The following is a 27072-nucleotide window of genomic DNA, read 5'->3' on the forward strand; positions in this document are numbered from 1 at the left end:
ATACATCTGTTCACAACAATGCACACTGTGTAGAACATAACATTCTTGTACATAAAACTATGCCACAAATATTATACATACGATGAGCAGCAACAATTGCAGATGAAGGTCCATATGGATTAATGCCACATTAATTAATAATTCATAAATGTATCCTTGAGATTGTAGAGAGGCACACCAACATCAATAAAACAGGAAAGCAAATTGTGGTGCAGCACCCCAGGGGTCATCACTTATAAAAATATCAAAAATAGAAATATGGATGTGCACACACTAAGATATGCAAAAATATGTTATTTATTCAGTACAAAAATAAAGTAGAGTTGAAGTAGAAACAGGCTAGAATATTTGAAAATAAAGCATTAGGGCCAGGCCCAGAAATGCCAGGTAGGTTGACAGCACCAGACACCATTGCTGGTCTACCACTGACTAGGGGCATATAGTTTACTAATGCTATAGATTATCTTGTCCAGAGAGTCTATTAATACCTAAACCAAAGTATTCTACTATTCTTGCAAATGATTTATTGAAAAAATATGAAAGACATTTCTAGCAAGCGTTATTTTGGTGGTTATTAGCAGATTTCTGGGTAACGACAAGAACAAAAGCCAAGGTGGTTTTATGAGAGCTTAATCATGTCAAACTAGTTTGTGTGTTTTTTAATGTAGCAATTAGAAAAGTAGGCCATGGTATAGAACTGTTGCATCTATTTTTCTATATGTTTTTTATGTAATCTCATACAGAAAGCCAGTACGGTTGAGGGGGAGTTAGAACCAGGAAGAAAGCAGGTAGACCCTGACTATCTGACTATAGAGAACAAAAGGCAGCTATTGTTAGAAGCTAATGCCAGTGGTAAATATAGTGAAATAACTATGTATTTTCGAAAATGAAGGCTATAGACAGGACTGGTACATTTGTTTCATTATATTATTATTTTATTTTATTAAAAAGTAATCTAAAATATCAACATTTTACCGTAATTACCCAATGATTTCCCTTGCAAAAAAAGTTTCAGGAGCGAACTGTCTCATAATAAATATGCATTGTCTAAAGGATATAAGCAACCTTTGAGACTAAACTTGGATTTTAAAAAAGTATGAAACTTTTGAGGACTGTATAGCTATTGCTATTTAAAAAAAATGCTGAAGAGAAATCTGTGTTCACTGTGGCTGCCTGGGATAGCATCTTTTGGAAAACCGACTAAAAATGGTTGGGGATCAGATGATATCCAGATCTCACAAAGCAGGCACTGTCTCTCAGAATTCTTTACATAAAGCTCACAAACACAGTTTGCACAGCTGCTGTATGCATTTTAACTGACCTGTGCTGACAGCTAGCTCTGGGCATACAGTCTGAACCTTTCCAGATGTACAATGCAGTAGGATTTGCTCAGACCCCAGAGTTTTGTTTTAATCAACAGGTAGCTTTTAAATCGTCGAGAAGTCGAGAAAGGTAGAGGTACATTTTAGTGGTTACATTTACTCGCGGATGGGAGTCACACGTACTCTCAAGACATCGGAGAATGTCTCCTCTTCACATATAATGGAAATAAATAGATGGTTCCAGTCGTGGTATGATTCAGATAAGGCCATTGTCCAAAGCTAAAGTCACATAGAGAAATATCTTATCCTAAAGTAATGTGTGACCTAAATGAGGATCATGTAGCATTTTTTTCTGTTTTACTGTTTCATAAAAATTTGCTATGATGCAGAACTAATCAAAATATTTTTCCATGGATGTTAATACTGTTAGTAAAGGAAAACACAAAAGTGTAGGTAAAACGATGTTAACCCCATATTGCCAGTTTGGTTCATGGGGTTAACAACGATTACAACATAACATGATTTCAGCAACTGATTCCACGAATTGGAAACAAAGGGTGGATTTAAAAGGCAGCAAGGCAGATGCACAAGTCACGCACCTGAGGAAGTGACTGGAGCGAAACGCGTTGTGCGGTTTGACATCAACAGGAGGGGACAAACAGTATACCCAGAAATTCATTATACACCACACATGAAATCGTAACTGTAGCGGTGTTTAGCACAATACCGAGCAAAGGGTAACGGGACATCTTAAACACTTTTTAAGCCGGAACATTTTATTTGTTTACTAAAGATATTTATAAACTTTGAATCTCCTTGTATCTGTCTTGCTATCTCTTGGAGAGAGCCGTTTCTACTCACTTCAACGAGATCATTCTTTTCGGAGGGGACATTCAAAGCCTGCATTAGAGAAAGACGAATCATTAAAGGGCCAGTGAGTGCCCTAAAAAGTGTAAGGGTCTCTTCTATATTTCTAATACAAACAACATTGGATTTTGACATACTACACAATATTTTTTTTCTATTTTTTGCAAGATCTTCAGAAGACATATAGTTAGTTCTGGGAAGTACGGTGTACGGTATATTCATTTATTATATTTCCAGCGCTGTCACTATTTTCTCTACATGTTCAGTTAGTAAAGGGTTTATTCTGTGGTATAAACATGGAAGAGATTAGAGCTGTAGACAACAAAATATTACAGGTATATTATTGATTCTTAGCAAGGGGATCTGTGTATGGCTAGATTAGCTAAATTGAGCCCTATTGCTTTGATCTGCTTAGAATCATTTTCTTAACTGAAAATAGCATTTTGTTGTGAGGAAATTCTAAATGATGTTTACTGAATACGTACACACACAGTTGAGCAGTTAGCGCACGTTACTATATGCCCTAGAAGTTGAATCACTGATTAGTGAGTAATAATTTAACACTTCTTTTTTCCCCAAATCCAGAAATTAGGTTCTGTTCGTGTTAACTATAGCATTTTGAAAAAATAAAAATAAAATAATATTGCAGTTACACAAATCATTTATTTTATCCCTTTAATAACCATAATCCGGTGTGTTACTGTATCATGGATTGGCATCTACTATTCTGTCAACCATAGACACTAAGTGTCTTTCTATTCATGTTTATGTATTTCACCCCGACTCTTTGCCATTATACCAGAAGAGAGGGTCTCTATGAAAAGCTCATGTGGCTCTAAAAAAATCCATGTAGAAACATAAAGCGTAAGACTTTAAGGAATGTAAAGATTAGTGTAAGTGATCTGTCAATGTTACTAAACATAGGAAGAAAAACTACATCAGTGTTAGCATGTTTTAATTTATATGAAGCATTTAGTACTAATGAAATTCCCATACAATAGCAAATCTGAAATGTAAGAGGAGATATTAAAACATGTCCAAGGCAGATTAAGAATTGGGCAAATGCAACGCTCTAGGCACACGTAAGAAGGCCCAAGGGTGTTGCTTAAATCATAAAAGCTAACGTCAACAAAACTTTAACCCCATCAGTCCCAGGGGTTTTTGGCACCTTAAGTCCCAGAGATATATTGCCATTTTCTAGCATATAAATTCCCCACAAAAATTACACATCTTTTTCGTATAGAAACATTTTCAAAGAATTTCTTCTACACTTGGTGCCCCTGTTGAACAATAATCAAATTTATGTTCGGCAACATCCCCTGATTACAAAACATACCCCACCTACATCTTCTAGAGGGCCACATTCATCCCTTACATAGTACCTTATAGGGTAGTATTTGTAATAATTATGGGTTTGGGGGAAGTGAACATGGGTGGGGGGTTATATTTTTTACATATTGAGCTAGGGCAGTAATAATAAAGCTGTTCTAGCTTCATGGTGAAAATGCTGATGGATACAATAAAAATAAAAAACTAAAGGAAGAAAAATCCTTAATTAACAAATTCAGAGCAGAGTTGCCTCTATATTGTTGAACAATATTTCTTTAATTACAGTTTAAAATAAGTAACCCTTAGCTGAATTGGTACATCTGAAGAAGAGACTCTGAGGTGCCAACATCTTCTGTGAAAGTTAACCCATAAAAGGCACAATGCTATTGCCATTATTTCTTACTGTTATTGCATTACTGATGACTTTCCATTGTGAATGTATGTGTGTGTGTGTGTATGTATGTATGTATGTATGTATGTATATATGTATATATATATGTATATATGTATATATGTATATATATATGTATATATGTATATATATATATATATATATATGACTCTCACATGTTGGTCATATGATACAACAAAAAACAAACTGCATGAAGAGTTGGAATACTGAAAGAATATTACAAACATGTGACCCACCTCATCTAACCCAACTTGTAGCTTGCTTTCTCTGCAATACAATGTCTTACTGGTTTTGGAAACAGTGACTGTTTGTAAAATAGAAGGAAATGGCCATTATCTGTAATATTTTATGACATATTTTATGAATATTTTATCTGTGGGGTTACTTGATGAAAGCAGAGAAAAGAACAGGTAATAGCATCTATGTATAGTTAGATTAAAAACATTCAGTGGTCACAAAATATCCCACAGCTTATTGTAAAGAATAAGGAAAAAGTTGGCTTTCGACCAACATGTTGCTCACAAGTTTGAAATACATTCTTAATACCGCCGAAGAAAACACAATCTCCTTGGCCATTAGATTGTTTTGTTCAAGTTACCAGGATGAATAAGGCTTTATTTCGAAAGTTAAGAAAAAAATGGCTTCCTATTGATATGTGAAAAAGATTGACGGGAATGAACCTACAGCGCTTAGTTTATGTGTGAATAGCAGCTGAATGGGGCAGGCAGCTGCAGAATGGATTTCTTTATGTTATACTGCCAAGGCTTCATCAACCATGACATCCAGGACCACCTTCCTGGAAGGTAAAGCGTAATCTAGCCAGACTCTTCACATTACTCCCAGTCCCAATCTCCCAGGAGCAGAGGTTGGTGAGAGAACAAGTCATGTAGCAGTTGTATATATATAAACAGATGTAGATACAGAGTGAAAAGCACTCAGACCTTCACAAGAATATCAATTTTGATTTGTGGAAAGAATGTGGATTGAACTTCAGACAAAATAGTATTTTTCTATTTCATTTTTTTTATACCCCAGCAGCCGTTTGGTGGAATGTTGCAGACCTTTACAATGTACTTCTTGTTGAAGGAAGGGATTATATATAGATATCAAAAATGTTCCCACTGGATCTAGTAACATTCTGTGAAAATATGGTTTGCTTTACAATAATACGTTATGTTTATCATGAAGTTGTTGGTCAAAAAATCATACCTATCTCAAGATAAACAGTGTAGAGCATTCAAAATTTCTTATAATAATGATGTTTGACTACAAGTAACCATTTCGGAACCCTAGAGGCTAAGTTTTATGAAGGCCCAAGATCAGCACTTTATTTAGGCAGTGTTTCCTCCTATGCATACCAAGCAATGCTTCAAATTGCTAAATGCCATTAAGGGGCTGTGTGGCTACAAAACTGCCCATTGACTTTGTAACATATCTATAGTAACTTATCTTTAGTAGGGCATTTATAATAAGAAGAATGTATTTTATTAACACAATTTAACACAATTTAAATGTTTATATACAACTTGTGGGGCTGTATAATATTGTAATGGGCTTCTACCAACCAAATATTCTGCTCCTACGTAAGTTTTGCATTGGAAAGTAAAATAGAGTCTATCATGCTCTCATATTTTAGGACTCGGACCCAGGCCCGCAGATATATTCTTTCCCAGCCTCTCCACAGAAGATACTTTGCATGGACAGACCTCTGCTCCTAGTTAATCATGCATGTATGACCAAATCCAAAATTTGTCTAATATACAAAGCAGTATGTAATCTGTGTCTGTTACAGCAAAATGCTGTACACAATTTGTATCTTTTTATGGTTTCTGCAGGTATTCTGTAATACACATTCTAATGCCATCATACCCACCAAACATTCTGCCCCTAGAAAAGTTTTGCACTGGAAAGTAAAAGAGAGACCGGTAACGTTGGGTCTCTATGGGGGACTGTCCTGCCTCAAAATGTCACTTGGGAGATGTGTGTACACTTTGGAAATGTGCTAGAAACACATACCTACAAACACATACAGAGTTTTGAATACCTGTATAATGGAAACTATATTGTTGAGTATTTGTCAATGTACAGCTGAAGTATCAGTTTATATTTATCTAAAAAAAAAGTTATTTTCCAGTCGATATGAGTTTGGCATCACAGAGGAATGAGTTGCATGAGGTCTGGAAAGAAACCTCTATATTAGAGACTGCAAAGGGACCCCCGGAAGTAGATTAAAAGGAATTTCTCCTTATAAGGCAAAGGTAATTCATTACTGGATTTTATAATCATCCATAAGCAGGGGTGGCTTAAGAATTGGGTAAAGAGGTCCCTGGTGGCAACAAGCCCCTTTTACAATGCCTGTTATTCCGGATGATGTGGGGCCCACTTTGTCCGCGGGCTTCCTCTCCTGCAGTGGTGGTATTTTTTGCAGAGACACAAACAGCTTCTGTAGCTGGTGTATAATTGGTGATGGCAGAGGGAGCTTCTTACTTCCTGTCATGTGATAGGAGTGGGCAGTAAAATGAGCTTCTTGGCAGGGCTCAGAGTTACTGTTTCATAAGCAGAGATACTCTGTGCAGATAAGCTTGGATCCTTGCATATGGAAGTCAGCATGTATGTGTGTGTGTGTATGTATTAATATAAGGGTTTATCTATATGAATGTATGTGAATGCATGCATTGTGCCTCTGGGTATATCCGCGTAACAGCAATGCCCTTACATCCCTGACAATGGCATATGTAAACGATTTGTTTTGATATTGCGTTGTCTGGCAGAAGTTTGATTATGTTTAAATATACAATTAACCATTGTCACTTTCATACTCATATAACCATAGATTTTTTAAGTGGCAGATCCATTTCTCCCTTTCTGCTGCTAATGCCTCTGGCTATACAACCCAGCGCCCTTGCTTGATTTTTCAGGCACTTTATTGCACTGCTTGCTTTCTTATAAGTCCTCAGAAATAACTGCTCCCAAGTCCCTCTTCTGTTGTCACTGGCAGAACAGTGCACCCAATGGTATGTTCTGCCTTGGGAATTTTACATCCCAAGTGCATTATCCTACATTTATTAACATTAAACTGCAGCTGCCACACTTTCACCATTCTTCTAACAAAATGTTCATCAACATAGTATTTAGCTCAGCGATAAGAAATATCTTAATTTACTATGGACAACTATTCACATCATATAGGTCTTTCATGCCCTTATGTGTCAGGACCCAGACCCAGGCCCGCAGATATATTCTTTCCTTTTCTCTCCACAGAAGATACTTTGTATGGGCGTACCACTGCTCCTAGTTAATCATGCATGTATGACCAAGTGCACAATTTGCCTCTTTTGTCTGTTTTGTTTGTCTTTCATACAATGCTATAGCCAATATGCATCTTTCATGTTTTCTGTATTATGTAATACACATTGTGCTAATCATGACATTGCTTCAGAGTATTTAAACTCTGTCCAGCCAGTATCTCATCGCCCGTTCAATGAACTACCTTGCTGTACTCTGGGTGCGTTCCTCGTCCATTTTGCATAAAATTTCAGGTCCTGGCAGCCGTGGGGAAAAGGGGCTGTCAGGAAACAGGTTTAGCTGGTACCTGTACTTTCCCCCTCTACTGTGGGTCCATAATTGACAACATTCATTACAATACGTTACAAATTAATATTGAACAGCAGTTAGAATGCCAGTAGTTGTCCCTTTTTTATGCAAGGCTGGATAAGGGCAATGAGAGTTGTGGTCCACAATATTTGAAGCATCAGAGAATGGTTGTATCTGTTTTATGTAAGGACAGGGTTTGCTTGGGTATCATATGAGTTATTGTGCAGCTGCTTGAATACCACATTTTTTTTGTTGATTTCCTCTAGAAGAGAGGTCTTCTGAGGTCTTAAAACCTCTTGTAAAGCGACTTCAAGGAGAAAAAGAAACTTTTCATGTTCATCCAATAAAATGTACAACAACTGCAAAAGAATCAGATTTCTCCTAAAGCCATTAAGTCTTGTGCTGCTTTGCTCTACACTTATTGAATGTGGTATAATGTTACAAAACCAGGTGTCAAAGCGGCAGCTTATATTGTGTTGATGTACTAGAGCGGTCAGTGCCTTAAAAAAAGTAAAATCAACATGCTATAAAAAACTACCACAAAATCTATTCTTTCAGAACTTTTTTTACAAAGATGTTTATTATCTTATGTAAGATCCTAAGAATGTGTTTTCAGCAAATAAAAAGGGATGCGTTCCAGGTTAATCTCAGGATGTTTTTAATTGCGTTGTTTTGATGGAATAGTTCTCTAGAGGAGGTACAGTTTAATAATTGTTAGGAGAAAACAAAAACCTAACAATGAAAGGGCTCTACTGCACTTCCTTGGTAAAGGTGGTAAAAAGGTCCAGATCCATATCTTGTAGGGGCAAGCAATCCATAGCAATCCTGGTTTACATCTAATCCAGTAAAGAGGTGAGCACAAGTGGATTAGCACAGAGCAGCAGTTCCTATGTATACATATATATAGACTATGGCCTCTTGTTCTAACATTTTTCATAAATCTTCTGTTCTTTGTTAAATCCCTCAAGATATTTAAATGCTTTGATACCTCCTCTTTTTCCCTCCAACCTATAAATATTAGACTTGTGCATTCGATTTGTACGAATTGCAATTTTACCAAATTTTGGCAAATTCGGCTACTTGTACAAAGCCAGTAAAACAAGGCTACACACCCTACGAAGTGGATGCAAACGAAGGAAAAAGCTCAGAATTTTCACCCGAAAGCCGTGGGCCCTTTCACTCACACTCTCAGTCAGCTTGGAGGATTGGGGGAGAGGCCGTCACCAGAAGCTCCACCAGGTTATGTCTACTGAGATGCGGTCGAAGATAGAATAGAGAAGATGAAAGAGAGGATATAAAAAAGAAAAGATTATATTTAGAGCGTGAGGGAATGAACAAGAATGGGAGTGTGAGTGTAGAAGAGTGAGTGTGAGCACCAGGCAACTTGTGCCCCCCAACTGGTTGCCAGAAACAGGAAAAAAATGTTTTTCACTAATTTGCACAGGTCTAATACATATTGTATGCATACTCTATTGCTCTGTTTGTTTCCAGCATTGTTTTTGTCATATATTTAGGTAACATTAGAAATTTAGAATGCTTGTCCATGGACAGGACTAATGACATATCAGGCATTTGCTCTGTTTGCCATATGGCAAATCCAGGCCTGCATGTGATAAAAAGAAGAATATTCTATAGAGCACAGCATTTAGGTTGATGGCTGGAGTGCCGAGGTTGTTGCAGAAAGACTGGATATGCGAAAGGATTAGCTAACATTTCAGTGTCAGAAATGGAGATGTTGCCAATAAGATTTTCAAGGCAACTGGATATAAGGCACTTGTGGATGATACCACCGAAGTAATAGGTCTCAGTGCTACGGCTAAGTCACAAAGAAGTAACAATCTGTAGAAGTATTGCCACAGATGACCAGTTTGAGGTTTGGAATCCAGGGATCATATGACACAGCTCAAACCAAGATCAAAAGCATGTGATCAAAAGCCCACACAAGAATTCTTAGTTTTTAAATGTAAAGGCTACAGAGTTACTAAGCATTGGAACCATGCAGAACAGATTTAAATTGTGTGCTTATGGAGGGAACAGGTGCAAGAGATGATAATAGCTGTCAACGGTAAACCTCCCAACTAGCAGTAGTCAGGAAAAGAACAAGGAAAAAAATATTCAGGAACATTTTCCAAAATACTGTGTAAGGAAGGATGACATTAGAGAACCTAGCACATAGTCTACACCCCAAAAACCACCAATACAATATGAAGCCATGGTATGATAACACAGTGTATCAAAGTTATTTTTAGCAGGGCACAACGGGCACATGACTCCTGGAAAGTTGCATTATAGGCTGTTGGTACTTTTGAATAGCATTTGTAATAAGATAACTTGGTAGGCACAGTTCATTATATTGTGTATTGTGTATATATAGCCTAGTTGTGCTCTTGCTCATACTATGCATTGTCCAAAGTGTGAATACAACAGTGTATTAACCAAACCAGGACTACAGTATCGAATATGCAGACTATTTAGGTTCTATTAAGACATCCAGGTCCTTTATCTTGCACTTGGCTTTGTACCAGTGCTAGTTTGCTCATTGTCCCATCTGAGCTCTTCTTCTGAAAGGGATTTGCATCAGATATCAGTAATAAAGGTCCCCTATCCCCTTAAATCATAGATTGTTGTGTATTTGGTAGCACAGGGGTGCCCATCATCATGCATGTATATTGGAATTATGTGCTTCCTGCATCATTTTTACTGAATCCACATATCCGTCATCCTATTGCTTAGGTTTGTTGTTTCTGATTAAGGACGTTTGGAATGTGACCAGATGGAATGAAGAGGGGGGTTAATTGGCTCCTTCTTTGACCTCTGTTCCAGTCAATCCCTAATTTAGACCTTGTCTCCTGCAAACTCTTGTTTGTGTTCAGTACAGAGATCCAATGCAGACACACAACTTCCTGAACATTTGAAGAGGTGTACTTCTTTTCTCAAACCTGACCAGCCCTTCCTGATGGCAAAATAACAATAACCAGCTGTTCAAATCTTTTAGTTTTATATTAGGACTTCTCTTGACTGTCATTTACTTTCAGGATATCCTCCATACAGTATTAACAGGATATTTTATTTGGAAATTCACAACAAATCAAAGTGTTATTCTGTTAAAAGAAAGGCTAGAATCACAATTTCTCACCTTCTCATTCTTAAATGTCCTGTGAGATGGGACGTTTCACAAGAAAAAAAAAACCCAGGACTTCCTTCGAAGGATGTGAAACTACTTTTTCTATCGCTTACTCGCTATGTTTTGATTTATTTAAGAAATCCAATTTTATATTGCTGTTATAGCTTTCTGTATTCATCTTTGCTAAAACAATGCTCAACCCCTTCTTGAATTATTACTTGGTCAAAATGTTAAAAAACATTAAAAAACAGCCCCAAACCATTATCTCTCCCTTACCAAGCTTTACAGTAGGCACTATGCATTCTGGTAGGTAGCGTTCTCCTCGCATCTACCTAACCTAGATTTACAGATAGTGAAAGATGATTTATCACTTCAGAAAACACTCCAATAGCAGTGTGCTTTACACCACTCCGGCTGATGCTTGGTATTGCGCATAGTGATCTTCAGTTTGCGTATAGCTGCTCACCCTTGGGAACCCATTTCATGAAGCTCCCGATGCACAGTGTCTGTGCTGAGGTTGCTTTCAAAGGCAGTTTGAGTGTAGTAAGTGAGGCTAGAGAGGACAGGCGATTTTAATGGCCTACACAGCAGCCCCACTCTGTGAGTGTGCGTCTACCGATTTGTGGTTGAGCTGAGTGGACCGGGGCAGATCTAACAGGGGAGAAATTTTCATGAACTGAGTTGTGGTAAAGGCTGTATCCTATGACAGTGCCACGTTTAAAGTCAATGAGCTCTTCAGTACGACCCATTCTACTGCCAATAGCTGTTTGTGGAGATGGCTGCCTATGAGCTTGATTTTATATACCTGTTAGTAATTTGTGGCTGAAACACCTACACTCAATAATTACGAGGGATGTCCACTTACTTGTGGTTATATAGTATATGACTGACCGCTTCTTCAAGTGGTTCTACTTGTGGTACTCATTTCTTTTTCTCAATTTTCATAATTTTTATTTATTATTATTTTTATAACCAAAGCAAAGAGTCATCCAGTCTCAATTTTATTTTATTTTTTATTTTAACTGCAACAAGTGACTATAGAAGGAGCTTCTTACAAGCAGATCGTGTCACAGCAAGTAGGGCACTAGCTCTACCATCAGTGATGGCGCTAATGGAGCCTGTGTCTTTGCAAGTAACTCTGCTGGAAGAGCAATGCCCCGTACGCCACGTGGGTCCACATCTGCATCTCTACATCACCCAGTCCAAGTACTGTATTCATGTTGTGCAATGCAGGCAAATACTGCACTGCAGGAAGTGAGGGCCTCTTGGAGCAACTTGTTAATCTACCCAAGGCAGAAAGTTGTGCTGAGTGGTAACAAGGAGGTGGAGGGAGAGTGTATGTGTATATGTATGTATATATGAGTAAGTGTATATTGTTAAAGTGTGTGTATATGTATGTACAGGCAAATAAAATAGACAAAACCAGGGTAGTAGTCTTATTATAAATCACACATTTTCTTGTTTGAATGTTTTCCTTTAATTGCATTTAATTATCATTTTTTGTATAAGAAATAAATTATTTTGATTAAATACGCTAAAGAGGCAGCCAATTCATTTACGTGTTATTCATATCATGCAGTGTTGCAGTTGGATGTGATTTGTCTATTATTGTTCTTGCATTAGTTTGGAATATTTGTCATTGGCTGAGGTATGTTTTGTCACCTCATAGGTGATTCTGCCCTGATGATATCATAATACCCTCCGGTATATATATTCTGTAGAAATTACTACAGAAGTAGACAGCTTTTTAGTGCCTAGCTCTAGGAATGAAGCTCTTTCTTTTTCTTATTATTTTGGCTCTTTTCACTGTATCTAAGTGCTTTGAACATGGATGTGAGTTTATCTGTTATTACTTTACGGAAGATATAGGGCATAGTTTGTTACCATTACAATTTATGGATGCTTATAGTTTTATCGGCCCATTCTATTATCAACTTTTCTTACGTCTTTAAAAACGGATTGATGTCTATAACATCAATAGTTTTAACAATGAATATATTTAACTGTACGTTTATCCTAGATTATTCATATTCTATTAATACCAATAAAATAAAATCTTACTTTATTCCGTGAAGAAATTTTTTTTTGTAATGTGTCACATTAAAGCAAAACCTCCTATTTCTCAAATGTCCTTTTACTTTTATTTCAGTCTGTGGAGACAGACCCCTAGTGGAGGATTTCCGTGGCTCCCGCGGGGAAAAAATGCAGAGCCTGGTAACTGGCCATGGATAGCGAGTATCCAAGATGACGACAAGCATATTCACTTGTGGAGGTGCCGTCCTGAATAATCAGTGGGTTCCTACAGCTGCCCATTGTCTCAAGAATTGCGGCAAGTAAGTAACTTATTTGTTTTATGGAAGAAAATGGAGAGTTGGAACAGTCTAGGAATCAGGGGGCCTGTGAACCGGGGACAGGGTCATGGGTGGCCAAGGCTCATTGATGTACGTGGAGGGGCGAAGGCTGGCCTGTGAGGTCAAATCCAACAGATGAGCTACTGTAGCTCAAATTGCTGAAAATGTTCATGCTGGTTCTGATAGAAAGGTGTCAGAACACACAGTGCATCCCAGTTTGTTGCATATGGGGCTGAGTAGCTGCAGACCAGTCAGGGTGTCCATGCTGACCCCTGTGCTCTGCCAAAAGCTCCTACAACGGGCACGTGAGCATAAGAACAATAAGAGCACGGAACAATGGAAGAAGGTGGACCGGTGTGATGAATGACATTTTTTTTTCTACATCACGTGGATGGCTGGGTTTGTGTGCGTCATTTACCTGGAGAACACATGGCACCAGGATGCTTCCATGGAGGCCCCTCCTCACAACTTACAATACTTAAAGGATCTGCTGCTAACATTTCAGCACACCTTTGGAGGTCTAGTGGAGTCCATGCCTCGACTGGTGGTCTTTATGGTCTGGCTGATCGGCATATATCAAGTTCAACCTCCTAATGGACTGTAAAAATTGCAGGAGCAGGACCTCCTTCTCTTTGTCAACTAGTATGTCTTATGTGTGTTAATATAACTTTTATTTAACTTTGTATGATGTCAGTTTTTATGTTATTGTTTTAGTATTCTCTCCTACTGTGAGATTGGTATTGAATCTGTTGGTGCTCTATAAATTTAACGTAATTGTACTTGACTGCACCGCTTATGAATCTCATTGCCGAGAAAAAAAATATGTTCAATATTTCTTTATCTGAAGTCTCAGCTGTTTACCTGATGTTGGGAACTGGCATTGCGTGTACTTCTATAAAATAAATTCTACTAAAATATAACATTTCCTCTACTTTTCTAGTCTAAAGAAACACAGGCTTTCTAGTTTTAACATTCAAGCTCATCTCTTCGCTTTTATGTAATGTCTTTTTGAGGAATGTTGCCCAAAACTACCCTGCATCATCACTATATTAACCTATAGTGAGGCTACATTATCGTCTCTTCTTGTCAGTACCCATTCTTGTACATAATAAAAACGTTCTGTCCCTTATAGTCTTTGATTGACGTTGCATGTATGTCCAATTTGACATGGTGGGGCTGTAGTTTGCAAAAAGTAGATGCATACAGACAATAAACATATATTTACATTTGAGCAATTAGTAATTGGTAATTGACATGTGCTTTTCTATAGATGTCTAGGCTTTAGACCCCTACTGATGTTAGAGAATTGCAAAGGTGATCAATAAAATGGGCTTTTGCTTCACGCAGTATCTCATGAGCACAATTATAACATATACCTATTATTGCCTATGTAGACAACTGTAAATTATTTTTAGTAAAAATGTAAAGGCCTGTGTATCTATGTTTTCATGTATCCGTCAACAGGATCTCATCCTATTTAATACGATATCATATGATATTGCACACCTCCTTATCCCTGGGGATATGATGGAGCGCAAATTACAGAAACCAAATATTCAGCGTTTGGTTGAGATTGAGATGTTGCTGAGATAATAGGGAATGTACTATTAGGGAATGTACACTATCTGGCTATATATATATATATATATATATATATATATATATATATATATATATATATCCATAATGTTAAACCTACAGCACATTATGGCCCCCTCAGAGTGTAACATGGACCTGAACCAAGAAATACAAGAAAGGTAAGCAGGAAATAGCTTGTGTGGCCGCCAGGGCTTTCTAGATGTTTTAACCTCAAATTAAATGGTTACCAGAAGGACAACTACAGTGCATGCTGTTTCATCTTGGTAAAAGTTCACACTAACAAAACCTAAATTTTACTAAATGGGAGGAAACCCACATACCATATGTACATACATGCATAGGACATTACATATGACCTCTAATCAGAAATCTGTCTTAATAATTTTAGAGACAGTCCTGTTACCTAGAAGGCTGAATTCTAGTTCTTGTATACGTAAAGTTACTCTATGCTTGCTGCTTTGTTCCAACATTAGACTAATTACATTGTTTGCTATGCTTTGTTCCCTAAATACGCAAAGATAACCATCAGTGTGCCGCACAAAGGTTGGGTAGAGGCAAGGCTACTTTATTCAGCGGGCAAAGTGGGCATTTGCCCAGGGCCCACTAACCTTCGGGTTTGGGGCTAGGGTGACCACATGTCCCGGATTAAAAAATTTAAGAAATTTAAATTTCCGGGTCTCGGGCAGCCTCAATCCGGGACAATGCCTTGTCCTGGAATGAGGAGTCTGAGTGAAGGAGGTCTCAGCCAATCAGGAGATACTTCTCAACTCTCTTGATTGCCTGAGAGTTCAGAAGCCTCTCCTGATAGGCTGAGTTCCTCCTTCACACCAACTCAGAGTAAGCTGCAGCCAGCACCAGGTATGTTTGACTATATGTGTGACTGTGTTTGTCAGTTTGTGGTCACCCAATGTGGCCACCCTATTTGAGGCCCCCTCTGTGCTTTTAATCACCCGCAGCGGCACCTATACAGCACCTATCCCCTCCCCTACACTACCTATCCCCCCCACTACAACACCTGCCTCCCCCAGTGGGGGAGCAGTGGCTGTAGTGGAGGAATAGAGGCTAGTAGTGGGGGGGAACAGGGCTAGTGGGCCCTCCACTACAAGCCCCCTGTCCACCCACAGTGGGGGGGTGGCTGTAGTGGGGGGAAAAGAGGCTAGTAGTGGGGGGAACAGGGCTAGTGGGTCCCCCACTACAAGCCCCTGTCTCCCTCCCCCACTACAAGCCCCTGTTTGTCCCCCACCTACAGCACCTGCCCCCACTACAGGACAGGAGGGGGCCCCCACTATTATATTATTTGCCCAGGGCCCACCAGAGCCTTGAATCTGCCCTGGGTAGAGGCAGCAAAGTATACAGAGCAAAGTATACAGTGGCAACAGCATTGTATGCCACATGTCTTGTATACTATGCACCTTATGGGGTATAATTCTCTTTGGGAAGCGTTGAAGAAAACTTGGTTGCATTTCACTTTTCAAAAACAAAACAGCTCCTACTCTGCTTCAAATTCCAAAATACAAGCCAACAATAAATGAAACACTGGGCAAATAAAGGCTTATGCAAAAAGAAAGTGCATTTATTTCCAGCACATGTAGGGCACCTGCAAGTGCCCAAAATAAATGCACTTTTTTAAAAAAATAAGAATTTAGTTAACCAGGATTTTATTGTTGACATGGAGTCATGCCTTGGTTTTCTTTTTATCTCTGTTCACTTCACTCCTATAAAACTCCAATAGACCTGGAGGCTACTAATACAGGGAGGCATGTGCTAGTTGGGTGAGTTTCCCTGCTCTAACACCACATTGAGCTGTTCATGGCAATGCTAATTAAGTCCCGTTTATCTATTGGAATCCTTTTTGCCATAGGCTTTCATTAGCCAATGTGTCAGGCTGGGTGAATAAGACCAAGCCATGCTATTGTTTGCCATAATGCAGCTTGATGAGGAGTCAGAGTTGCTGTCTAGTAGACTGTGAGTTGTAATCAATGTGTAGCTTTCTAAGAATATTATGTAAAAAAAATATAATTGTTTTAAAACAGAAAGCAAAAAGCATCACAATATGGGTTCAATGGAATAGAGTTGTTTTAAGATAGAAAATGTATTTTGAAAACTTATTTTGTTAAATGATTGTTATAATAAAATAGAAATTTCCCACTAAATGTATTCTAAAGCAATTGCTTAAAATGTTACACAAATTACAAACAGGGCTTGATATGTTATTTTGAATTGGATGTCTGTTGTTCCTTGTGTATACAAACCCCTGTGTTCACTCAATAAGAGCATATCTTTTGCATTGAAATCCAATGCACATGTTTTGCCTGAGGGGATTAAGAAAAAGTATGCTTTTATCCACTACGCAGGATCATGATTCTGCTTTATTTGCATTTGTCTTTCCCTAAAGGCTGGGTGCTTTAGTTGGACCAGACAGATGTAGAATGACAACGTCTGGATCAAAGTCAGCTGCTGCGCCCCTGAAATATATATTGTAATTAAGGTGACCACATTTTTTTCTGCCATTCAGGGACACACTATAAAGCAGATCACACACATGTATATCTATCTATCTATCTATCTATCTATCTATCTATCTATCTATCTATCTATCTATCTATCTATTCATACACTGATTCACATATGCATGCTGTCACATAGACATTAAATACATTTTATATTATATATCAATATATATCTCACTTACACACTGATTTACATATACTATTATATATTAATTATTAAGAAGCCTTGGAAACCATGTTGATTTCTGATTTAATAATATTTTATACATACAATCATTACAGACATGAGTAGATATAGCATGTTAACCCCTCTATTACCAGGCATGAGCAGATTCAGAGGAGTATCTCCTTTATTACCAGACAATACACACACAGTCTGACAGACAAACACAGCCACATACACAAACACAGTCACACAAACAAACACTGTGACAAACTGACAAACACAACTTGAAAAAGACCTCATTGTGACGTCGAAACGTTGTTTTTTTCTTCCTTTAATAAATCTGCCTGACGCTGGAACCCTTGAGTGCCTGGAGCCTTTATTCATCTTTTTAAACTGACAAACACAGTCACATACACAGAGTCAAACACACATACCTGGTGCTGCCTGCGGTTTACACTGAGTTGGTGTGAAGGAGGGACTCAGCCTATCAGGAGAGGCTTCTCAACTCTTCTGATTGCCTGAGAGTTCAGAAGTCTCTCCTGGTTGGCTGAGACCTCTTTCACTCAGACTCCTCATTGAGGCTGCGGGACTGTCCTGGGCAATCCGGGTCATGTGGTCACCATAAGTATGTAATTCCTTTCTTCCAAAATGAATGAGAAAGTGCTGCCCTACAATATGAGTGATATATAATTAACTGAATTATATATATATATATATATATATATATATATATATACTCACAGAAAGTAAACATACAGTAACGCAAGACCGCACATTGTATTAGCTGGTCAGCAACATATGAAATACGCATGGGTCCCTAAATATACTGCTGATATGGGAACCCAATGTTTCTACCTATCAGTTTCATATCCCATGTATCTGTATTTATAGGCTTCTGGAACCTGCAAACACAATCATAATACCCTTAGCATTAAGTCCTTCTTAGTGTAAAAGCAAATGCATAGTTAATTCTGCTAAAATTATGACGAACACCAGTTGCTATAATGCCTATTTCACGCTTCATGCAGATTCACTTCTTCTAGATATTGGAAATCAGATCAAACAGATAGTGAAGGCTATGATATGCTTTACCGAATTCCTCTGTTTCACAAAACAATGTTTTCTTTCAACTTTTTGGAGAAAAAACTTTTCTCCTGTTTTGATTCATATAAAAAATGATTATTTTTATTTTTAATGGATAGAGGTTGACAGATATTATAATTGGGCTAGACTGTCTGTTTACGTTAATTATTGTAGATTTTCTTTATGACCCAGACGGGTTAAGTTTGAGATTTCAAAAGAATTTGGAGCTGCTGTTACTACTGCGATGAAAGATTTTTTCCAGAAACTTTAGAAACAGGGTACCTTAACCTGAAATAAAAAAAAATACTTGATAAGTATTATATTAATATAAACCAACTTCTTTCGTCGTCTTTTCATTTTTAGCTAGCTAGAAGTTATGCAAATATACTCCACTTTTTGGATATTCTTTATTATTGGTTACATTTAACATAGTACTAACAGAGTTAATCTCTCGCCAGTCACAAAAATATTCTCTATGAAAAAATATTCTATCGAACTGCAGCTGTATGTTAGATGACCAGAGCAACTCCACAAAAGCATTATTTTCATTTTAGTTGGTCTAGTACCATATGCATGTCTCAGTTCAGACATTTTGAATTCTGTGCCATAATGGTAAAAAGTAACATCACAACAACATTTTATGACAGATGTAGCTTCGACTCACGGGCCAGGCTCAGCTCAGTTGCTCAATTAAATAAAACACCAACACACAAGATGGGTTTGAAAAGGCCACAGCCGTTTTATTGAACAGTCATTGTCCTGTAAAACCTGAAATAATAAACATAAATGCGTTAACAGAGACAATGACGTCACCAAAACCAACCTAGCCTGCCAAGTTATCCAGGTACCATACCACACACCAATTTTGGGAAGGGACATACCAGGATGCCCCAACCCGGACCTGAGGTTCCGAGCACTACTCCTTGCAAGGAACCTCCCACCGGTTATGACCACCAATGATCATACCACCACATTAACCCCTTGGATACCTGGCAAGCTGCCGCCCACGACTGTGACTAATGCAGCAACACCACTCCACAAACGCAACCACATAAGGGGAGGGAGGATGGGCCAAACAATACCAGGTAAGGTTAAACAAAATGGATCCTTACTCCTGTGATCACCAAACTTAAATATCCTCCTACCTAAACTCCTCCCCTAAAATCCACAATTCCAGCCTTAGCCTAGCGCTGCTCAGCACTCTGTCAGGGCCCACTCTAGTCCATTCTGGCCCCCGTGGGCTTCATTCTGCTCAGGACCTGTAGATAATGCATACAGTGTATGTCAGGAAAGCTAAATACACATTAGGAAAAACGGAAATTTGTAGAGGAAACATTTTTTTACTACCTCTTTACAGACATTTTGGAAGCAAGGGATCTCCAAAACAGGTCCCTTGGTCTGTAGTCTGTCCCAGATTTGCTTTTACAAAACTATTTCAACACAATTTAATAACAACTTTCACAGACATGTTTCGGCCTTTTCACACCCAACAAAGCTGACAACTCCCAGTACCAAGTACAGCAGACAATAGACTTGGGGGGAGTACATTGTTTTTACCCATACTGGTCAAAGGGAAAGACCCGAACTAAGAAATAATCATTAAAATTTGGTAACAAAACAGACTAACCAACAAATAATTAAAACGGAAGGTTCTCCTCTGCTGACAACTGCGCTCCCACTCCCATTACCCACTTCAATCCCACCTCTGTGTGACAGTCTTCACCAGCATAGCCCATTCATGACATTTAAGAGCCCTGGGACAGTAGCAAGAGGTGCAGTTGTCGTATGTATATATTATGTTTCATCAATTTGTATTCTGGATTAGAGAGTACAAAAACATGGGTTACAATAAATCAATTCACATAAGTCTGACATGCAGTGGTTGGTTAAAGCAGTGTAGCCAGGATATAAAGTGTTAACATGATCGATGTAACATAGTCACTGTGAGTTTTGAATCCACAGTTTTCCACTGCATAGGATCTTAGTTAATTGACCCTCCAGTTATGTGATCTTTTGGGCTTTCATATCTGGGTATATCACAGTCTCATAATGCTGTCCCATTTGTACCCCAGTCCCAACTAGGACAATCCAACATTTTACTAGTACTTTACCCCAAGTAAGGTTTTCCCCATTCCATCTCTGAGTCCTTATGTATAGATTAAATACCCAGAAAATTCAATTATACCCAATTTATGTCAGATAATGACCAGTAGTCGAACCTTGGCTTGATGGGGCCAGTATGCTGATAGACTGGCACTCTGGCTCTTAGCTAGACTTCACTGCCGCCAAAAAGAAGTCATATAATAAAACAGGTTTTATCTCAGATTGGTCATTTGCTTGTTTTCACTCTCTAAAACTGCTTCTTGAAAAAATCTTATCACGTTGGTTGTTAATTTTGTATTAATATGTTGTATTGACTTAATTGGTCTGCTAATCCTGTTATTAACCCCTTAATGACAAAGCCCGTACATGTACGGGCTCAAAATGCTTTGTTTTCAAAGGGTTTAGGGACCGCCCATTGTCCTTAAGGGGTTAAACCTCAATCTGTGTACTTGCATACACACTTTGAGGTGACTACATTAAACAAATAGCTTGCAGGAGAGATGAGAGAACATTTCAGCTCTCCGACGTCTGCAAAATAGTCTGACGTTTCCCCACATGAGGTAAAACGAAGGTGAGACAACGTTAAGAAAATCATCTCACTGCAAAATTCTGGAATCCCGTACTTACTAAGATAGAATGTAGATAAAATGTAGCCTTATAGTGAGGAATTATTACACCACCACGCTTCTGCATACCAAATTATGCTAAAATATCAAACATTATTTTTAACACTAAATCAGTTGTGGGAAAATGATTGTTAATTATATATAATTTAATTAATTATCTTACGAAATATCATTTTTATAAGGAATATTGTTAATGTAAATTACTTTGGGTCAAAGGGGCATAACATGTCATGTGAAATGCTGTGAAAACTGCAGTGCAGTGGTACTTTAACACTGGTCAGATGATTTCATGTATTACCATTTTAAAAATCCTTCAAAACATCTAAAAAGAAAAATGAGCACTAGGGGTTAAAGATTTTCAAATCCAAAGTTTGTAATTATTGATATGATATTATAATCTCGATATTGATATGAAGTCTTCGTGATCATACAACCTGCTGTTCCACCTATGGTACAGTGTATCCCGCTTCCGAATCTTGTTTGATAAAGGCCATAAACTAAGCTAGAACAATGTTTTTTTTCACTTTTTAAGAAATAAAATTGCTCATGGTGATTCCTCCTCCAGATCTTACACGCCCCAGCTACTACCTGTATTAACATGCTCATCGCTCCAGAAATAAAGTTACCATCGCATATTTTGAAATACTTAGATTATAATTTGCTGTGCTTTGCATGCCTCACGACTTAAGGAAAAGTCTCATGTGCAATTAAATCATTATCCACTTAATTTCAGCACACTGCTTGAAAGAAAGAAACTTTTTTAAGGAGTGAATAAAAACAGTCAGATTTTGTTAATTACACCTCTTGTTTAATCTGCAAAGAGTGATCATGCCAGAAAATTATTAACATAGCTATAAAAGCCTTATTAACTTGTCTGTCGGGTGATTACCATAAAAAATGTTTTCCAAAAGAAATAATTACAAATGAGGAATGCAAACAATCTTGTTATTAACAGATGAGTTAATTTAAGCAAAGTCGAGATCATTTTACGGTAAATAAGGGCAGTTAGAAAACTAGAAATAAATTAGATTTAAATTGCTTCACAGTAGTAAACTAAGGCTCTTTAATATGTGAGCTGTAAACTAAGTGCAAGTTATTGGAACATTTTTTCCTGTTTCCAAAATTTGTGTAATATAACCTTATGTATAGCAATACGAAAACACCCATGGATTTCATACAGGCTCCAATCTACCTTATGACATATAATCAAGAACTTGAGTGTACAGGTTGTAATATTACATTAAATGCTATATAAACATACCATATTGGAAACCTTTCATTACACTGAATGGATGGCAGTCATACAAATTGTTACATATACAATTCAGTTTGCAAAATGATTCTCTAATTTATATGAATTATGGATTTATAGTGGTTAGCCTTTTACCTTGGTGTAATAAACGTGCCTATCATATAACCATAGGTCTCTCAAATAAATATTATATAGGAAGTCACTATCATTTTTGGAGTTTCCAAGGGGTGGCAAACACGACAATAGGGTAGAGTGCTATAACATAACTCACTAGATTCCAATCAACAATAACAATGATATTAGTAAGTTAATATCAAGTTAAACCTATGTTGTTTGGGACATGAAAAGTAGCCATAGCAGACTAGATACCATATAGGCAGGCAGAGAGTAGAGAGTAGGTTGTGGAATAAAATATAGTATATAAGAATTACACTTTGTTTCACAGAAATGCTGCTTAACAATTCATCTTCTGTAAATTATTGTTTTATTAGAATAAAACTAAAACAAAAAACACAAAAGCTTCATATAATATGTCAAATTGAACATTTATACAATTATAATTATTTAAAATTGTAATATGTCAATAGAGGCGTTTTTAACATTCAAATAATAATTACTTATTTAATTAAACTATCCGTTTAAACAAAGCCCACCTTATATATATATATATATATATTTATTTTTTAGATTCAAGTTTAGCGGCTCTTCTTAAAAATAAAAATAAATAAACTGCAATTAATATCTTAAATGGAACAAGTATTTGTTGAAAGAAAGCCCATCTTCTTTATTTTTCTATGCAATTTGCTGGGGTTTTTTTAGATGAACATTTGGGTCCCATGTACACCTTTGTTGAAAACATCAAGTAGAGATTTGTATTGGTTTTTTTTGCTGAGTACTCGTAAATGAGTGCTAAAACACCGTAGGCCTGTCTGGCACTGGAAAGACTACAAATGTTTTCCAGTTGTGCAGCATGGCAGGACATGCTCTGTTCCTTTTATCAGTATGATTAATCTTAATGGTATACCTCTGCAACTGTTAGCTTACTGAGATGAATTTTTCACAGATGCATCAGCCACAGCATAAAATAAAGAACAAGTCAACTCCAAGAGTAAAATGGGACGCCTTAAGGGTTGTAGCACTATTCAGTACGATTTGTCACTCACTTTCTGACACCTAAAGATTGGACTTTAAAGGAAGATATGTCTCTGATCTAACACTTTTTTTTACAATCACATTGTGCTTATAAAAGTAAGTATGCCTCCAGAATAAACTATAGTAAGATTCTAAGGTGACCCGTCATTTAAAACAAGCAGCACACGTGTTCTTTTTTTCCCTTATTTTTTCCTTTATTCTACTCTACACATTATATATATATATATATATATATATATGTAATTGATCTAACTGATATTCCAATTAATATAAGACACAAATACCAAAACTTGAACTTCACGCATTTATCGCTTCTAAGCAAAATCAAACCCAAAATCATTCTTTGTGGTATGTATGTATGAGATGTCAAAATTCCTGGTATATGAGCCCATTTGGATACGCCTTTCATCACCACATTATACATGTTAGTGGGTCACTAAATCTGTGTCAGGACGTTTAAAGTATGATGTTGAAATCAATCTCAGTGGTAGAGCCAATAGGAATAACCACAAAACCAATCGCTTCAGTTTATTCCGTTCAGCACCAATTCTTGTATTGGCATGTCATCACCAGAGCTTTTAATGAGTTCCACAAGTAGGAAGTGATGAGTGAGGACCATTTAGGATGTGGCAGAGCGGTAGAAGTCCTTGGTGTTGAAAGAAAATGTCCATGGACTTGGCAAAACATGGGGATCATAAAAAATACAACATGCATGGAGCTGCAGGTGAATCCTGGACGTGAAGGAACACTGGGGTTATTTCATAGTTTAGTCACTTTGAAAGAGGAAGATAAAGAAATGAGGCAGAGGCAAGAAAGCAGTAGGTCATGTAGGCAGTGGTACAATTTAAGGGGAACTGTCATTTTAAGCACTTATTAAACATAAATAAATCAGATTGTCAGAATTATGCTTGTATTTTTTTTAGACCTGAAACAACGAATCGATAAAATCGATAATAATCGATAACGGGAATCGTTGTCGACGATTTCCGTTATCGATTAATCGAGTGATCGATTCGTCGTTGGAGCGCTCGGCTCCTTTCACTTACCTCCGCCGGCGTTCCCCCGTTTCTGCTGCAGAGCTCTGTAGTGTCCGTCTGCGGAGGTACGTATGGAGAGAGAGAGAGAGAGAGAGAGAGAGAGAGAGAGAGAGAGAGAGAGAGAGAGAGAGAGAGAGAGAGAGAGAGAGAGAGAGAGAGAGAGAGAGAGAGAGAGAGAGAGAGAGAGAGAGAGAGAGAGAGAGAGAGAGAGAGAGAGAGAGAGAGAGAGAGAGAGAGAGAGAGAGAGAGAGAGAGAGAGAGAGAAAAGATATGATATGATATGATTGCCGGGTGGGAAACTGATGGGGCAGAGTGTGGGTGGGTGCAGGGCATTTTATTAAATATTTTTTTATCCGATTAATCGATTAATCGAAAAAATAATCGGCCGATTAATCGATTATTAAAATAATCGTTAGTTGCAGCCCTAATTTTTTTGGTATAGTTGAGGAAATTAATACATTTACTGTCAAACAGCTGAGATATTTGGCAAAATGTAATCCATCTAGCATGCCTAATCAGTTCCCTGTCCTGAAGTGTTCTCCTTTCACCCCAACCTCCAATCTATCGGAAACAATCAACAATCACTAACTTTAGGAAAGAGATAACACAATGGAGATACATAATCATGCAGATGCCCAGATAAGAAAGCTATGATACCTCCACTATACACATACACATATGTTTTGTTTTAATTTAACCTGTAAATACCCGTACATGAGCTAATTTGGTGTAAGATGTCATGCAATGTATGTGTTTTTTATTTCTGGAATACGTAGAGGAAGTTAACCTTTACATTTAATACTGGATAACTAATAGATCTGTTATTTCTATTTTTGAGACTGCAATTAATTTGGGTACAACACATTGAGTTTTTATACAGTAAATGAAAAAGAAGAAAACAATAACAATACTAACAAAAGTAAAATTAACCATGTGGCTATAGCATTATATTACGGTAATTCATATTGATAACAGAACAAATGTCATTATGGGTAAAGCAACAAAATCATGTATACACAAATTATTGTGGAATCATAGAAAATAGAAGGGGGGAATGTCCAATGACAGATATGTATAGGAGAGGTGATGACCAAAGGTCCCATTAGTAATATAAACATTTATTCGTCAAGCAACTTGGTCACACTTTTATGATGCAAAGTCTAGTTCTTTAACTGTCTCTGTGTGATCATATTGTATATACTGTTTAGTCACTCATATGACTTTTACAGCCTTTTTTGCATGTTACTCATTAGGTGGGAATACGCCAGATTTGATTCATGCATGAGGTATGTGCAAGGCTTCGTTAGTCATTCCCTACCAGTAAAGTCTCATACTATTTTTGCAATCAACTTGAAAGATTCCATTGGTCGCCATGGTGATTACACCACGTGCACAGAAATCCGCTTTTTATTACAACCAGGGGCGTAACTAGAGACCACAGGGCCGTGGTGTGAAAATTGGCCCGGGGCCCCCCACTTCACAGCTGGCCTGTGCCATCATTGCCCCCAAACAACTTGTCTGTGCCTTTTATGGCCCATTGCCCCCTCTTCCAACATACACTCTGGCACATGTATGTAAACATTAACTTACACAAATTACAGACACTTACTCATACTAACTTAAACACACAGACATACACATTCATTCTAACACACACTCCACCTCACCCACTTACACATCCATGCTCACACACAAACAAGTAGACACACATACATACATACATGGTCACATATGCATATACAAACCCATACATACATCTTGCCCGCCCCCGGTTACCTCTCACCACTCCTGCAGCTTTCTCTCCGGCTGCTTGTGAACAGTTTACGAGCAGCCTCGGTTTCACCGTGGGGTCACGTGATGTAACGTAACTTTGATACGTTCCTTTCTCCCAGTGCCAGTTCAAAATCGTTTAGAAAGGGCCCTTCTGAACTAGACTTGTGCGGTCCAGGTCAGAAGGGCCCTTTCTAAACTATTTTTAAGCAGCGAGAGGTGACAGGAACAAGGGCTCACACATTCCTCCTAGAGGCCCATGTAGTTACACCAGTGATTTCAATCCATTGGAGCAGTTGTAGTTCTAATGATTTCCACTTTGTTTGTATAAACAAAGTTGATTACTAATGACTAACTTTGTTTTAAAAACTAATACTTATTTGTTCTTGAAATATATCTGCTACATTTACTGTAAAGTGATATTTTCATAGAATTCAGTCCTTCAATTTCAAATAATTTTCTCTTGTTTTATTATTCTTATAAATATTAAAAAATGCCTCTCTCTTGAAGCATCCTATTTAATATCACATTTAAAATTGAGACTTTCTAATTATATTCTCGCATCAAGAACATCGGTATTCAATCTAAACAATGTGAGTGCCAAACAAAACCTTTAGCTTTTCATATAATAGCTTGTTTGTGCAGCAGCAAAATGGTTTACTTAGGACAACGCTTTATCTATTAACCATCTGTAACCTGTATCCCTCACTATATTCTGAAATTACTATAACCATAAGCTTTAGTTCTGTGGAGTAGGGTTGCCACATCAGCCATG

Source organism: Spea bombifrons, chromosome 1 (assembly GCF_027358695.1).
Source record: "Spea bombifrons isolate aSpeBom1 chromosome 1, aSpeBom1.2.pri, whole genome shotgun sequence".
Taxonomy (NCBI): Eukaryota; Metazoa; Chordata; class Amphibia; order Anura; family Pelobatidae; genus Spea; species Spea bombifrons.